This window comes from Nycticebus coucang, chromosome 2 (genome assembly GCF_027406575.1).
Source record: "Nycticebus coucang isolate mNycCou1 chromosome 2, mNycCou1.pri, whole genome shotgun sequence".
NCBI classification, from domain to species: domain Eukaryota; kingdom Metazoa; phylum Chordata; class Mammalia; order Primates; family Lorisidae; genus Nycticebus; species Nycticebus coucang.
The window spans coordinates 57,409,573-57,426,276 of NC_069781.1; positions in this window are offsets into that span (position 1 = coordinate 57,409,573).

The following is a 16,704-nucleotide window of genomic DNA, read 5'->3' on the forward strand; positions in this document are numbered from 1 at the left end:
GTAAATTTCAATCTATAAGCATCAAACAATCCATTCGGTTGCATCACTGTTATTATTACCACAGAAGTTTCTAAGTATTGGAAAGTTGTCAACCTCACAGTGGCAGATACAAATTTTTCCAAAATTTCGATTTTCTATCAAAAGCTCAACTATTATAACTGAAAATAAGTACTTTCGGTTGTTTTTCTTGATATGACAGATTCATCTTATAAATATTTTGAAAAAGAATGTCTGTCAAATAGCCAAGTCTGAATAACTATTATTTGTCTGTCATTCTTTCAAATAAAAATATGATTCTGTGAAAGAGTGGTTACTTTAGCTCACAACTCAATCACATAAGTACATTTCTTTGACACATCATCTTACTTCAGTATGTACTATAAGTGTAGTCATGTGGAATATTGAAAAGCCTATGACAACAACATTAAAACATATACTCAAAACTAAGGATGTGGTAAATCCTTAATTTTTACCACATCCTTAATGGCACTCTTAAGTGAAACTGGCATTTTGTTTTAATTCAAGTAAATTATAGTGAAAAATGTGAGACTTACTAGTACATATTGGGAGTACCACTGCCTTGACTGACACATAGATACCTGGTTTCACCCACCATTGTCGTTGAACCATCAGTGCAAGTTTCACATGGTGAAAAGGAAAATAATGTCTTGATATTATTATAGAAATTGTTTTGACCTTATGGAGCCTCTTAAAGTATCTTGGGGACCCCCCAGGAGTTTAAGGAACACATTTGAGAACCTCTGGTCTAATAAATTTCCCTGCAATTGCTCTGGAGAAGCCCTGTTCAGTTTTAAATCCAAAAGTTACCTTCTTTGGCTCTGAAGCCCAACACCTTTCACGTACGCCTGTCCTCGGGCCCCTTCCCATTTCTCCAGTATCATCACATGCTCTTCTCACTATCCACCAGTATGGCACATCAACTCTGGCCTTTTTCACTTCTTTAAATGAACCAGCCCTTTCCTGCTGCAGGGCCACTCTACAGTTTTATTTATTTATTTTTTCCCGGGAAATTTTTCTCTTCACATGATACTTAACAAATTTCCATTTATCTTTCAAGTCTCATGTTTCATATTATTTCCCTGGGGGAAGGATAAAGTGCCCATGACATTCACTGCCATGACATTTTTTACCTCTCCTGTGTAGCCCAGAGCCCATGGGCCTAATGTAAACACCTAACCACATTATAGCCACTTCTTCAACAGCTGTGTCTTTGCTCTAATGTAAGTTCCACAAGGGCAAGGACTATAGATCTGAACTCAAGATCTATCCCCAAGGCCAGTGTGTGAATGACTGAATGAATTGCACCCTATCCTTTCACATTTAGTGGGCCGAATTAGGATTTGGGGAAAGATTTTCTTTAACAAGAAAAGTCTTAAAGTTAACAAATAAAACTAAGTAACATCTTTATTAATCTGAAAAATTTAAACATGCTTTATAAATAATCAAACATGTAAATATAAACAGCATCAAAAATGAATTGATATATTTATGAAAATAACATTTTATGACCTGAATTTCATCCACAAGGAATCAATTAAATTTGCTCTGTTCCTGAAAATAGTTAAACACAGATGCGCTTAAGATTACTGAAAATAGTATGCTAAATACAATTCAATTTACTTTATCAATAAAGCCAAAAACAACAGTTTTGGAAATGACTAAACAATAAAAGATCAAGCTAGGACGTTTGCTGCTGAGAATCATGTTCCTTCTCACCTCCTAAGTTTTCTTATTAGCTTGTTAGTGGAAAGAAAGAGCTTCCTGATTTCCACTCTGACAACTGTCCAGGCACAGTCACTGAATTACTTATTGTTCAGGTAGGGATGGATTCCCTGGAAGAAACTTTTCTTTTCTTTCTTTCTTTTTTTCTTTTCTTTTGAGACAGAGTCTCACTTTGTCGCCCTTGGTAGAGTGTCATGGTGTCACAGCTCACAGCAACCTCAGACTCCTGGGCTCAAGTGATTCTCTTGCCTCAGCCTCCTGAGTAGTTGGAACTACAGGCACCCGCCACAATGTGCAGCTATTTTTAGAGATGGGGTCTTGCTCTTGCTCCGGCTGGTCTTAGAACCTGTGAGCTCAGACAATCCGCCCACCTCAGCCTCCCGGAGCCTGGAAGTAACTTTTCCTGGCCATTGTTGAGCCCGCACTTTCCATGGTAGATTCTTCCATCCTCTTCACCCAACTGATCTCTTTAGATTTTCCAGCTGTTGATGAATGCCAGTGTGAAGTTTGTCCAAGAGAGTTTTATCCTAGGCAGCAGAGGAGCCTTCGTGGTACAGAGATTAAAGATGTGCTAGAGCATCTGGTGGAGGAGAGATGGCTTGAGCCTTCTGAAGCAGGCTGCTATCCAGCAGCTCCTGAGGATTTTTGGAGTCAGTCCTTTTAGACAGGAAAGAAGGGTCCTATTGGTCCAGAACTCTAAAGATCTCCTTCTTTCCCAAGTCTAGGTTCTGTGGTAGGTTGCAACTAAGGGAGAGCTGAAAAAGGTCATGTCCAATGACTTTAGTGAGGAGAATGGAAAGCCATGGGTAAGTTCCAAGAAGAGGCTCATCTTGGGAGACTGGAGCTTTGCCCCAGCTTCTCTGAGGGCCTTCAGCCTGTGTCCCTCTTAAATACCAAATATAAGATCTCATTTCCTGAAGTTCCTTTAGATCGTTCTATTCTCTCTTTAGGGCTTTTCCTTTTCTTCAGGGACCTTGGAGGAAACTCCTTTGTATTTATACAATTGAGTTAAAATTATTCATGAAAAAATTAGAAGTCCCCATTCAATGGGACTTTGAAATAATTCAAAATGACTTTAAAGTAATGGCGGAGCTATCTGGATCTTTCTTCCTAAGACTTTTTTAAAAAGTCTCCTTTTTACCCCTCTAGATTTCCATCTTGGAATTGTTGATATCCCAGTTCATATGTGTAAGATACATTTTTTATGTGCATGAATCTCACTCTAATTTTTTGCTATATCTTCAAATACCAGGCACATGGTAGTCAATTGAGGTGAAAGATGGAAAAATCACAATGAAGCTTCTCAGAGGAGCAATAATCTTACTTGACTATTGAGTGAAGCAAAAAAGCAAAGCAAGCTGGAACTTGCAGAGAGATAGGTAAGCAGAAGTCAAGATGAGTAGCGGACATGATGAGTAAGACTTCAAAGAGCTAAAGAGAATTTCTTGAGTAATTATATTTGTAAAATACACATGAAAATATTGCCAAGATTAAAAATTTGAACAATTCATACAAGTGAAAAGCCTACCATTGACCTGTTAGAGTATCCACCTCTTATTTACAGCTAATACTTCAAAATTTACCCTTCTAGTCATTTTCCCACGAATGTATTCAACAAATTTATACATAGAGAAATATTTAGTGTATTTAAATAAATGTTATCATTTCATATATATCATTTTTTCAATTTGTTTTAATTTAATAACAGATCTTACAGATTTTTCTCTATTAGTACATAAAACTTCTGCATTCTTTAAAATTGCTGGATTGTGTATTCATGTACAAGTTCTACACATTTACAAACAATATATATATTTTTTGGAGCTTTTTCTTTTTTTTTTTACAGTTTTTGGTTGGGGCCACGTTTGAACCCACCACCTCCGGTATATGGGGCCAGCAACCCACTCCTTTGAGCCACAGGTGCTGCCCTACAAACAATATTTCAACAATATTTCTAGATGGAACTTGACAAGCTGACTGCAGAATGTCTCAAGAAAAAATGATACACGAGAAAACATGAGAAAGGAAGAAATATACAAATATACTTGCCCCTATAAATACCAAATGATGCTATAATGATACAGAAATTGAAACCAAGTTGGTATATTGTAAGAATAGAGAAATCGGTTAAGAAAACAGAATAGAAGTTGAGAAAAGAAAATTGAATTTATTGGTCCTTGCATAGAATAAAAGTAATGATTCAAACAAATGGGCAGGAGTTTGAAACCAGCTTAAGCAACATAGCCAAGACCCCATCTTTACAAAAAATACAAAATCTAGCTGGGCATGATGGCATGTGCCGGCTACTTGGGAGGCAGGAGGATTGCTTGAGTCCAGGAGTTTGAAGTTGCTGTGAGCTATGGTGATGCCATGGCACTCCAGCCTAGGCAACAGAATAAGAACTCATCTTAAAAAAAAAAAAAAAAAAAAGGTGGGAAAACTGGATGTTGGGGCAATCATCTAGCCATTTTGTGGGGGGAACCTAATCCTGTGTCACATTCTTGCAGGTTCACTCATCAGGTTTAAATTTACAATAAAAATCGGGGATATATCACACAACTATTATAAATGCCCAGATCCAGAACACTGACAGCACCAAATGGTGGTGAGAAGTGGAGCAATGGGAATGCTCAAGCATTGCTCCTGGAAATATCACTCAATTAAATGGAATGAACAGATGCCTTCGTTACTTTAGCCTCAATTAGCTGTAAGCTGTAAGTTGTCATTACTTACAATAGAAGTCATCCTCAATCGATGCAAAAACATTTACTGAGTTAAGCTAGTTATTCAAACTCCAATAGGCTAAGCAAGGTAATGCTTTGTAATTAATGTGGGAGTTTTTTGTTACCTATTGAGATTAATGTATGTTATTTCCCCCTTTAATGTAGTGAATACATGAACGGAGCATCTTATATTACTCTAGAGGTCTTGGTAAAATTCTAATTATTCTTAATACATTTTTAGTTTGAATTGTTAACATTTAAAATGGCATTTTTAGCTTTCTAATCATCAGACTGTCTTATGATTTTCTTTCTCAATTTTGTTAACTAGATTGTATCACTTTATTCTCTATGTTCCGTTATACATTTTATTTTCCACTTTATTCTATGTTTTGTTAAAACATGAACAAAATGTGTTTTAGTGAATAGTCTTATGAAATGCTTTTCTGCTTTGCTATCTCCTAAAAAGCCTTTAGTGATGACGGACATTGCACCTTAAAGATTTTTGATGACGGGTTTAAATTTTCTTGAATGCCACATGACGCCCAAAGAGTCAGTCTAAGAAAAAGCAAGAACACCACTTGTATTGAGATTTCATTCGTCTAAAACAATATTGTAAGTTCTTTCAATACAAATGTATTTTACTTTTTCTTTGTTGACATAATGTATCACCATTCTCATTGATATAGCAACTGCTTAAATACTTGCCAAGAGAACTCATTTCATTAAATGAACTCTCAGCAAATATTGCTGGGACAACTCCATATTTTTATTTTCAGAATCTCTTCAAAACTTGTATTGCTAGCCGGTGTTTATTCAACAAATAGTACTTGAATTCCTGCGATGGACTACTGTGCTAATAATAGGAATAGAAAGTTCAGAATGAAAATGGCTAATCTTCTGGAAGAGATAGGAAAAAGCAAACCACTAGTTACAGAACAGAATTGTAAGTGTTCTATTGCAAGTACTTTTGAAAAGACTCATGGGCTCTGAACAGGGGTAAAATGGAAAGATATTCATAAGTAATCAGCATTTTAACTGATAGGAGGATGCAAAAGATAGTGAAAGAAATGGATAATGGGAAAAGGGACCTATGTGTGAAGGATATTTGGAATCAAGAGCTAACTCAAAATTTTACATTTTATAAAAAAGATAAATGAGTGAAAAATAAGAGCTGAGAATGAGTCTAAATTTCTTTACCTCCATGGGGTCCAAAAGTGAGAGATGGGAAAGGATAACGGAACTTGAATGTTACTACTAGAAATTGAGCACCAGAATGCTATTTTTTACTTTCGTGACACCGGAGAGGAAAATAGACCTCTCTAGTGCTCAGCTTCCTTACCTGTAAAATTAAGATGCCCACCAGGCTGCCCCCTAACAGCATGATCAGAGCTGATCTCTTTAACTGATGGAGCTCGCCCAGAATGGTGCCTGCCATTGACTCCTTTCAGCTTAGCTCTTCTGTTGGAATCTGCTTAGATTATTCGCTAATGTTCTAGGTCTGTGCGTGGGAAGGTGAGGTAATCCCAAGAGAACTAGCCAGGCAACGTTTTAGTGCCTGCTCCGTCACTCACAAGGGAGAAGCGGAAAAAGCCACTGGACAACCGAGCCAAGCCTGTCACAGCAAACATCCCGGGTTGTGGACAGAGCCCTGGCACTTAGCACACACACCAGCCATCTGCAAGGGCACACTCTCCCTCCCTCGTTTCTGGGTGCTCTCCACCATTCGAGGAGCTAAATGTCGTCATCAGGAAAACACAAGCAGCTTCCTGGCAACCAGCAGAATCCTCTGTTCGGTGAAGATAAAATGCAGCCTCCTCAGCCAAGGGCCAGATCAGAGGGGAATCCCCGTTCCATCCTCCAACTCCAACTTGGCAACTCACATTTAGTTTCCTTTTCACTTGTTGCATCACCTCATTGTTATTTTTGCAGACTCCCTGATGATGAAATAAAACCAAATTTAGTTGCGAGCTTTAACTGTGCAGAGGGTTTTGTTTTGAGCTGTTTTACTTTAAACAAGGAATCTCTCAGGGAAAACCAGCAGGGAGACAAGCCCCGGGTCACTAGAGACTGGAGCCAACGCTTCTGCAGCCGCTGCTGCATGTGGGGGCCACGTGCTCTCTCCTCAGCCCCCTCCTGGAACAGTCATGGGAAGTAAATGCGCCCAGCTCAGAGAACTGCCTGGTGTCCAAAGAGAAAAGTAAACCCAGGCTGGCGGCAGACTGGAATCTGTATCAGAGAGGGCCAATCTGGAATTTTTAGCAGAGGGAGTTCAGGTAGCACATGGTAGATTTGGATAACTGCAAGGGCCAAAGGAAAAATTCCCTTTTACCCACTGAAGCTTCACTGAAAATCAACTGACAAAAGACATACCAATTCATTTTATCCTAGTTTTATATGATCCAGGAGCATTCAGAATATATCCAACAATACCATCTGATGCTTAGGCCAATGAAGAATAGACAGCCATGTGGAAATACAGTGAGAAAACAAGGGTAAGATTGAATGCGGACAGACTGAGAGGAAACCTAGTAAGGCCTGCCTGTTCACACTGTTTTAGCCTCTCTGTGCAGCATTCCTTCCTCACCGGTATGGGGAAGAACCCTCCCTTAAATGGGGTCATATGATCTACAGTCAAATAAAGTAGGTCAGATAATTTATTTATGGCCAATTGTACACAGAAAAATGGGAGGAAATTGCAGTCATTAATTGCAAGTTTCATGGCTGCCTTGGGGAAAGAGATTCTGGTTTCTGTAACCATGGGGCAGAAGGATTCTGGTTTCTATGGCTAGCCTCTGGGGAGAATGTGGGGCCAGAGACAGGAGGGAAGGAGAGGCAGAGAGAAACTTTTGCTTCTGATGCTTTCATCCTGGGGTATTGTTGGAGCTTCAAGACAGCCCTGTGTATCCCTAGGCCATCATTTCACTGAGGGGAACATTGCAGCTGTGGCTAGGGGTACAAAATATGAAATCCTCTAGTTGTATTTGTATATGGGAGAAGGGGCCCTTCCTTACTATAGGGAAGAAAAAGTAATATCTTTTTCTGACCCTTCAAGGCTCATGGCTGACACCCTATGAGAATAAGAAATTAATAGGAGAAAACTATTGCTATTTTTTTTTTTTACCAAATTTTTATATGACATGGGAGCCTTTAGAAATAAAGATTCAAAAGCCTAGGGAAAACTGGGTATATTTATGGTTAGGTTCAGTGAAAAATGGAAAGTAAAAGGAAAGAATGTAAAAGTATATTGGACAAAAGGGATTACTAAGTGGTAGCAATACGAGAACTTAGCAAAGCCTCATTGTTCAGATTATTCTTGGCGTCTCTGTGCCTTCAGGTATAAAACAAGACACCTATTACATGAGGGTCTTATGACCTAGTTTCAGGGGAAATAGGTCAAAGAATTCTTTTATGGGCCAGCTTTCACAAAGAACAGGTGGAATAGGTCAGGGAGTGACCTTCTTGCTTCTGAAATTTTCCTCAATTTCCAAGATAGCATATTTTGGGATAGCAAATTCTGAATCCTGACATTAGCAAGAGTTAGGCAGGGCCCCAAGTGAAGCAGACGAGACCCACCTGGATTCCTAAGGTGACAGTAGGAAAATTGACAAATGATTCTTGTCGGAGGCCTGTGACAAGCTATCCAGGATGTGGGAAAGGGAAAAGGAATAGAGACGTGTCTCGGGGACACGTCTCAGCTGCATGTTTTGCCTTTCCATATAGGGTTGGAGGTCTGAGGGTTGATTCTCTGCCCCACCAGCTGTTGGCTTGTGGTTACAAAGAAACCCCAGCCTGGGCAGAGGCAGCCTGCGACGCTGAGTGACGGTGAGAGGGTGGCAGCAGGTGGAGGAGGGGAAGACAATCTCTTTTTTCCCTTACCCTGAATGAAGCCTTTTCCATTGTGGTTCCCAAGTTTCACAGGAGCTTTCTAGGTTGCCAAGCAAAACTTTCCAGTGTCTTTAGGACTTTGGGCAAGATTTCCATGCATTTTATTATTGTGGAGTGTATCATTTTTAGAACCGAATTCTTTGTCCTTTTCTGTATTCTAATTACCTCCCACCCACATCCTTTTCTAATGAACTTGCCTCCACTTAAAATGTAGAGGCTGGGTGCAGTGACTCGTGCTTGCAATCCTAGTACTCTGGGAAACCAAGGTAGGAGGATTGCTTTAAGCTCAGGATTTGAAGACCAGCCTGAGTAAGAGCAAGACCCTCTCTCTACTAAAAATAGAAAAATTAGCCTGGCATGCCAACACATACTTATAGTCCCAGCTCTGGCAGGCTGAGGTAGGATGATGGGTGAGCCTGGGAGTTTGAGGTTGCAGTGAGCTACAGTGATGCCACCACTGTAGCTATCCTGGAAGACAGAGTGAGATTGGGTCTCATAAAATAAAACATAAAAAAAAAAAAAATCCCAGAATTCTGGAATTATACCACAGTCACCACCGAAGGCCTGGACATACCACATTTATTGTCTTTTGATGTGAACAGGACAGCCAATAAAAAAGAGATTATTACTACGAACCCATGATACTCATTCCCAATTAACCACCCACATAGGTGCTTGTAAATATTATCATTATCAGTAGTTCTCAAATGTTTTGGCTTTAGTACCTATTGATATTCTTAAAAATTATGGAGACCCCAAAGAGATTTTGCTTGTGTGTTTATAATTATTTGTATTTGTCATCTTAGAAATTTTCTTTATTTATTTATAATAAAAATACACATATTCATGAAATAGAATGAAAATTAGTCCCATTCAAAATTAGTTCAATGAAAAAATAATTTCATTTATAATACAATAATAATTAAGCATTAATTACATTGGAATAAACCTTGGAACAAATACCCAATACATATGAAGCCAGCAGTAAAACTGTTTTAAAAGACATTTTTAGTATAGCCCAATAATATGGCAAGATTCACTGTATACCTTCATAGAGTGTTTAATATATCTTATTAAATATTTAATGAAAATGTAAACATTTTGACTACTTAATAAATATTCATTAATAAATAAATTAATACTACATATTATTTGATAAATAAATATGTATTTCTCAGGTGGAAGAGACAAATGCCTTGTCTTGATCTTGACAACCTCCTTCTGCAATTGGTTTTCCTTCTTAGCGATGCTTACCACTTTCCATGTGCTTAAATGTCACTTGCTCACTCATAAAAATAACAGGTGAGAGAAGTAGCTTAATCCTCACTCTTGATCAAGGAGAAAAAAAATTAGTCTCAGTTTTTAAGGAAAAAACTATGTAATAATGTAATATTTTCCATTGGTTTCTCGCTTAAATTAAAAATTCAATTATGTCAGTTCTGCATGTAAGGAGCTTGGAAGTGGCCACTCTACCCTAACAAAAGGTAAAATGCTTAACAAGATGTAAAATCCAACAACTTTTTTTGGATGCATGAGCAGAGACAACACAGAGCAAACTGTGGACCCCAAGACTGGAAAGAGAGGCAGGCAAAGAAAGCAAACTGGAACTTAGACAGGAGCAGCAACTCGCCACGGGAAACGCCTGTGGGGGCCAGTGCTGGGGCAGGCAAACCTGAACCGTACCTGATAAACTACTGAAGGCCCAGGGCACACTTCTACCCTGCTGGTGGGAATGCACACTAATACGTTCCTTCTGGAAGGATGTTTGGAGAATACTTAGAGACCTAAAAAATAGACCTGCCATTCGATCCTATAATTCCTTTACTAGGTTTATACCCAGAAGACCAAATATCACAATATAACAAAGACATCTGTACCAGAATGTTTATTGCAGCCCAATTCATAATTGCTAAGTCATGGAAGAAGCCCAAGTGCCCAACGACCCACGAATGGACTAGCCAATTGTGGTACATGTATACCATGGAATATTATGCAACCTTAAACAAAGATGGAGACTTTACTTCTTTCATGTTTACATGGATGGACCTGGAACATATTCTTCTTAGCAAAGTATCTCAAGAATGGAAGAAAAAGTATCCAATGTACTCAGCCCTACTATGAAGCTAAATTATAGCTTCCACATGAAGGGTATAACCCAACTATAGCACAAGACTATGGGGAAAGGGCCAAGGAAGGGGAAGGGAGGGGGGAGGTTATGGTGGAGGGAGAGTAATGGGTGGGGCCACATCTATGGTGCATCTTAGAATGGGTACAGGCGAAACTTACTAAATGCAGAATACAAATGCCTACATACAGTAACTAAGAAAATGCCATGAAGGCTACGTTGAACAGTTTGATGAGAATATTTCAGATTGTATATGAAACCAGCACATTGTACCCCTTGATTGCACTAATGTACACAGCTATGATTTAACAATAAAAATAAATAAATTAAAAAAAAACTGGATAGGACTTAGTTATAAATTGACCTGGTTCTCACAGTAAATAGCAGAGAAAAAATCCACTAGTGCTTCCAGCAAGGAGGGTTGGGAAGCATTGGGAAGTACTTCATTCCCTTAACAAGATCTGTCTTCAGGAGAAACTGGTTAGTTAACTATAGCCTGAATGACTTGAGGAAGGGAAATACCCAGCTCCATCTAGTTCTAGCCTCCCACGTGGCAGAAGGAAAATACCATCCCCTGCCCATTCTAGCCATCCTGTCCCACCTAAGGGGAGGCGTGGAGGGAGCGCCGAGAAACACTTGCAAAACTCACATTCCAGAAGCATAAGCTCACTGAAAACTGAGACCTAATCATGGGACTTTAGGACACTACCCCTCCCCAATCTCTTACTGACATATTTTTAAAGGCGTATTTGCAGTAGTGAAATAACAAGGCATTCTAAGAGAGGAAAAGCAGAATTTGAAGAGACAGAGCAAGCAGGGATTTGTAATTACTAGACTGAGAATTTTATGTATATATATATGTATATATATATGTTGAGATGGGGTCTCCCCAGGCTGGTTTTAAACTCCTGGGGGTCAAACAATCTTCCCACCCCAGCCTCCCAACGTCCTGTGATCACGGGAGTGAACTGCCATGCCAGGAGGACTGGGAATTTTATTTTATTCTGTTTTATTTTATTTTAAATCAATTAATTAATTTTTTTTTTAGACAAGAGTCTCACTTTTTCTCCCTCAGTAGAGTGTCATGGACCTTTCTACAACCTCAAACTCTTGGGCTTAAGCAATTATTTGGCCTCAGCCCTCCAAATAGCTGGGATTACAGGCCCCTGTCACAGCTCCCGGCTATTTTTAGAGACTTTGAGTTCTCGCTCTGGCTCAGGATGGTCTTGAACCTGTGAGCTCAGGCAATCCACCCACCTCAGCCTCGAGGACTTGGAATTTTAAAGAATGGTTAATATGTTTAGGACGGTAATAGATAAAGTAGACTGCATGCAAGAACAGATGGGCATTGTACCTAGAGAGATAGAACACCTAAGAAATAACCAGAAAGAAATGCTAGTGTTCAAAAGCAACGTAAAAGCATAGTAAATTCTCACAATTTTATTTTGCCTTTGTATCCATTTTGAGTACAAGTTTAACTTTGTCATATCAAAGCAGGCCTCAGTCACCCTTGACACAGTTTCCAGTTCTACACCACACCCAAATGGCTCAAGTAGGTGGTCAGAGATAAAACTTAGTGGCATCTCTTCAGCCTACCAGACTGTGTTCTCTGTTTTCCCATTCTTTCTTTTAAGCCATTCAGGCGTATTGCCCATGAACTTAAAGTGACACGTGCACTATTCCCTTATATTCAATATATGCTGCTAGTTACCCATTTACCCCCACCCCTCCTTTGACTAACTCTTCATTCCTGCCTCACTTGATCCAGGAACTGAGGACTACCCTCATTATACTCTCCTTCCTAGGATCTGTAAGTAAAATCTTTGGACATTTTTCCTATAGTGGTAGAATATTGAATTTGCACCTTTTATTTGAAGTACTAGGAGCTGCCCCAGGCTAGATTTTCCCTAGGACTCTGGAGAGATCCCAAGCTCAGACTTCTAGCAGCAGAACAGTAGTCAGGCAGGCATAAATTGTGCAGAGGCCAGACTAGCTATACAGGCATCTGCCAGTGTAAATAAGATTCCTGTGTGAGCCCAATTCACTCCCAATTTGGACAACAAGGCATTAGGCCACCTGCCAGGTAAAAGACCTATCTCATGAAAAGCACACTATAAACACCCATGTCTAGCTCCCCTTCACTGCCTTACTATTAGGGTAGGGTTGCTAGCCACAGTGGTACAGGAGTTTTCTATTAGCTGGGGCTGTCAAAATAATCTGAAATTAAATAATACCTTTGATGGGCTTATCAGTAGACCAGACAAGGCTGAGAGAAAACAATCTCTGATTTGAGGATTTATCAATAGAAACCTCCAAAACTAAAAAGCAAAAAGAATGAGGAATGGAGGGAATAAAGAACAAAATATCCAAGGACCGTGCAATAACTACAAAAGTCATAACATATATGAAATGAAAATATCATAAGGAGTAAAACAGAAAACAGGATAGAAGAAATGTTTGAAAAATAATGACTGAAAATTTCCTCAAATTAATGTCAGATAACAATCCACAGATGTGGGAAGCTCAGAAACACCAACCAGGATAAATACTTGAAAAACTACACTTGCACACATCATTTCAAACTACAGGAAGTCAAAGATAAGCAAAAAATCCTGAAAGAAACCCCAGGGGGAAAATACCTTACCTATAAGAAAAGAAAGATAAGAAGTATATCCAATATCTCCTCTGAAACTATGTAACAAAAAGAAAGTGGAATGAAATAAATCAAAAATTACGAGAAAACCCACCAACCTAAAATTCTACATCTTGCAAATTATCCTTTAAAAGTGAAACAGAAATAGAGACTTTCTCAGAAAAACAAAAATTGAGAAAATATGTTATGGGTAGACCTGCCTTGTAAGAAATGTTAAAAAGAAGTTTTTTAAAGAGAAGGAAATGGATATAGATCAGAAACTCAGATATAAAGGAAAAGCATCAGAGAAGGAATAAGTGAAGGGAAAGTGAAAACTTCTTTTATTCTTAGTTGATCTAACATGTAACATTTTGTTCAAAATAAAAATAGCAATTATGTATTTGATATGTATACTTATACATTAAGCATACACACATACATATATATACACATATACTTATGTATGTTTGTATATAAGTGAAATGAATAACACCAATTCTACTAGAGACAAGAGAGAGAAATTAGGAATATTTTGTTACTATAAAGAGCTCACACTCTCTGTGAAGCAGGATAGTGTTATTTCAAAGTGGGCTTGGATTAGTTGGAGATGTATATTGCAAACTCTAAGCCCACCACCAAAAAAAAAGTAAAGATGTATAATTTATATGTTATCAAAGGAGAGAAAATAGAACTATATAAAATGCTCAGTTAATACCACAAAAGACAGAAAAAGAATGGAGATAAAATTAGGAACAAGAAACAAGGGCAACAAGTACAAAACAGTTATAAAATGTTAGATATTAATCCAACTGCATCAACAATCACATTGAATGTCAATAGTTTAAATGCACCAATTAAAAGATAGTCAGAGTGGATCAAAAACAAGCCCCCACTGTATGTTGTCTACAAGAGACCCATTTTATTATTTTTTTAATTTTTCCAAGCCAAGATAAATTTTAATATAAAGTGGATTTCAGACCAATGCAAATTTTGCATCATGACAAAACACTTCATTTAGATCATTATCACAAGCAAAAAAAATTGTTTTATTGATGGTTAGGGCTTATTATCTTTGCTAAGTAAGATATAAACAAAAAGTTCTATTAATTTGATTGGAGACACAAATTCACCCAGATTCTGTGATTCATTGTAGAAGGATAGAACTGTATCACTCCCAAAGTAAAGTCAGACTTGACTTCTGCAATATAAATATCTCTCCATTTAATCTTCATTCTACTTTGGGCAGCATGGGCAAACATTGCAGTTTACCAGGGAAGATATGAACAGGCTATTGTTCTGGTGTATGGCAACCCTTGAACAATGTAAATGTTAGGGGTAGTGAACCTCCTCACAGTCAAAAATCTACATATAACTTTTGACTCCCCCAAAACTTACCTATTAATAGCCTACTGTTGACCAGAACACACTGATAATACAAACAGTTGATTAACATATATTTTGTATCTTATATGTATTATATACTGTAGTCTTACAATAAAGTAAGCTAGAGAAAATGAAATCTTATTTAAAAAATCATGAAGAGATGTTGGCGTGGATGTGGAGAAAAGGGCATACTTCTACACTGCTGGTGGGAATGCACACTAATACCTTCCTTCTGGAAGGATGTTTGGAGAATACTTAGAGACCTAAAAATAGACCTGCCATTCAATCCTATAATTCCTTTACTAGGTTTATACCCAGAAGACCAAATATCACAATATAACAAAGACATCTGTACCAGAATGTTTATTGCAGCCCAATTCATAATTGCTACGTCATGGAAAAAGCCCAAGTGCCCATTGACCCACAAATGGACTAGCAAATTGTGGTACATGTATACCATGGACTATTATGCAGCCTTAAAGAAAGATGGAGTCTTTACCTCTTTCATGTTTACATGGATGGAGCTGGAACATACTCTTCTTAGCAAAGTATCTCAGGAATGGAAGAAAAAGTATCCAATGTACTGAGTCCTACTATGAAGCTAAATTATAGCTTTCACATGAAGGCTATAACCCAACTATAGCACAAGACTACGGGGAAAGGGCCAAGGAAGGGGAAGGGAGGGAGTATGTTATGGGGGAGGAAAGGTAAGGAGGGGGCCACACCTACGGTGCATCTCAGAATGGGTACAGGTGAAACTTACTAAAGGCAGAATACAAATATCTACATACAATAACTAAGAAAATGCCATGAAGGCTACGTTGAACAGTTTGATGAGACTATTTCAGATTGTATATGACACCAGCACATTTACCCCTTGATTGCACTGATGTACACAGCTATGATTTAACAATAAAAAAAAGAAAGAAAAAAATCATGAAGAAGAGAAAATATGTCTACTATTCATTAAGTGGAAGTGGATCATCATAAAGGTCTTCTACCTCTTCATCTTCATGTTGAGTAGACTGAGGAGGGGCAGGAGGAACAGGAGAGGCTGGTCTTGCTCTTTCAGTGTTGGCAGAGGTGTCTCATAAATCCTATAGGCTTTTTTCCCCAAAATATTATTGGGGTACAAATGTTTTTGGTTACATGTATTGATTTTGTTATGCTTGAGTCAGGGCTATAAGTGTGCCCATCACCCAGGTAGCGTTCATTTTACTAAATAATAGGTTTTAGCACACCTTTCCTACCTGTTTGATTTCCAATGAATTTTACTTTCCTCTGTGCACTTGTGTGCTCATTAGTTAGTTCCAATTAAATAGTCAGTACATGTGGTATTTGGTTTTTTACTCATAAACACTTCACTTAGCATAATGATCTCCAGTTCCATCCAAATGTTGCAAAAGACCTTAATTTATCCTTCTTCATGACAATGTATTCCACATTGTACCTATACCACATTGTGTCAATCTACTCATGAACTGATGGGTTCTTGGATTGATTCGATATATTCACAATTGTGAATTGTGCCATAATAAGCATCAGCATGTAAGTGTCTTTTTGATAAAATGACTTCTTTTTCTTTGGGTAAATATCTAGTAATAGGATTGCTAGATCAAATGATAAGTGCACTTTTAGTTCTTTAAGGAAACATCATACTGTTTTCTACAGAGGTTGTACTAATTTGCAGCTAGAGTAACATCACAGGGGACTCCTGCCCACTGACAGATACCTAAGGGAGACCAGAACAAGAGAGGGGGTAAAAGAGCAAAATCAACTCCTGACAGCCAAATTGGGAATCTCAGATGGCTCCTCCCCCAACAGGCAGACTTTTTGGTTAGGTGGGGCCACTTCAGCCCTTCCCTGGAGGTCTGGGATTAGAACTTTGACCCCTACCAAGACTCCTTACCAGCTTTTCTGGAGCCTGAGGGTAGGCTCACCCAACCCAGTCCTGCCTGGCTTTACTTCCCCTGCCTCTACTGTAGTAGACAAAAAGGCCAGTAGGCTTTCTTCATTCTTTTTTATTTTTTTCTCTCCTCACTGAGGATAATTTTAAATAACCTTTCTTCAAGTTCCCTAAGTCTGTCTTATGCTTATTTGAGCCTGCTGTTGAAACTATCACATTTTTTTTTCATTGCATAATGGTGTCCTTCAGCTCCAAAATTTCTGTTTGGTTCTTTGTTATGTTTTCTACCTCTGCTGAACTTCTTGTT